This window comes from Rutidosis leptorrhynchoides, chromosome 7 (genome assembly GCF_046630445.1).
Source record: "Rutidosis leptorrhynchoides isolate AG116_Rl617_1_P2 chromosome 7, CSIRO_AGI_Rlap_v1, whole genome shotgun sequence".
Taxonomy (NCBI): domain Eukaryota; kingdom Viridiplantae; phylum Streptophyta; class Magnoliopsida; order Asterales; family Asteraceae; genus Rutidosis; species Rutidosis leptorrhynchoides.
The window spans coordinates 72,467,675-72,468,872 of record NC_092339.1 but is presented as its reverse complement, the minus strand read 5'-3'; the positions used below and the strand labels follow the sequence as shown (position 1 = coordinate 72,468,872).

The 1,198-nt window shown below is 38.7% G+C and overlaps 1 non-coding gene across 1 annotated transcript; it reads left to right on the top strand.

The window, feature by feature from the left end:
- The first annotated feature begins 661 nt into the window (after positions 1-661).
- LOC139860939 (small nucleolar RNA R71) lies at positions 662-768 on the top strand. Its single transcript, XR_011763564.1, has one exon. It is a non-coding gene; the product is annotated as a small nucleolar RNA R71 (small nucleolar RNA).
- The last annotated feature ends 430 nt before the right edge of the window (positions 769-1,198 follow it).

Sequence of the window (1,198 nt, the reverse complement as noted above, 5' to 3'; positions counted from 1 at the left end):
ACCTTGGTTGTTTTGATAATTCGAATTAGCCTGGTTGTTATAAGGTTGATTGTTGTAAGCTTGTTGGTTTTGGTATTGAAAGTTGTTGTCCCAATTTTGGTTATAGTTGTTGTTGTAACCTTGGTTTCGGTTTACAGATCCGGGCGATGTATTGGTTTAATTGTTGAATGAAACTTGTTTTTGTTTAGGATTGTAGTAGCCTTGGTTTGATGTTCCTCCCCATTGATAGTTTTGATTACTCACGTAGTTTACATGAGCATCCGAATTCATGGGAGTGTCATCTAGATCAATATGATTGCATTGAGTAATTTGAGGACAATTTTTCGTGAGATGTGGACCCTCGCATCGTTGACAACCTACTTGCATTGTGACTATCGTTTGTTGAAGCTTTTTCAACTCTTTCCCATACGTTTGAAATTGATTGTTCAAGCTTGCAAGCGTCACTTTCCCATTATCACTCTCGATTTGTACTACACTTTTCCTTGTCAAATCTCGCGGTGAAGGTGCTCATTCGTATGTGTTAACCGAGATGACTTCTAACAAAATTTTGGCCGCATTTGGTGATTTATACATAAATACCCCACCGGATGAAGAATCAAGATATTGCTTCGTCAAGGCATTAGTACCTCGGTAGAATGTGTTGATGTACTCCTTCTTCGTCAAACCATGTGGTGGGCAAGCTCTTAGCATTTTCTTGAATCGTACCCACGCATCATACAAAGACTCATCACCCCGTTGGGTGAAGCCATTAATCTCCATTTGAAGTCGTTCTACTTTTGACGGTGGAAAGAAGTGATTGATAAACTCATTGGTTAAATCTTGAAAAGTTCTTATGGAATTGGATGGTAAGCTCCTTAACCAAATTTTCGCTTCTCCTTGAAGTGTAAAGGGAAATGCCCTTAACTTAAAAGTGTCATCAGTGACATCCTTGTTTTTATAGATATCACAAAGATCGTTAAAATGTTGGATGTGTTCGAACGAATTCTTGTCTATTAACCCATAAAAGAACGTGTCTTTGATCAACGTGAAAAGGTTACCCTCAATCTTCCAATTATCCGCTTCAATTGGTGCTTTTGTAATAGCTGGTGCTATCATCGTTGGTGCTACTAATCTAATGTTCCACATCGGCATGTCGTTCGGATCATTCAATAACTCTTGATTAACCGGTAGACCTTGGTTGATTGGATTACCCTCTTCA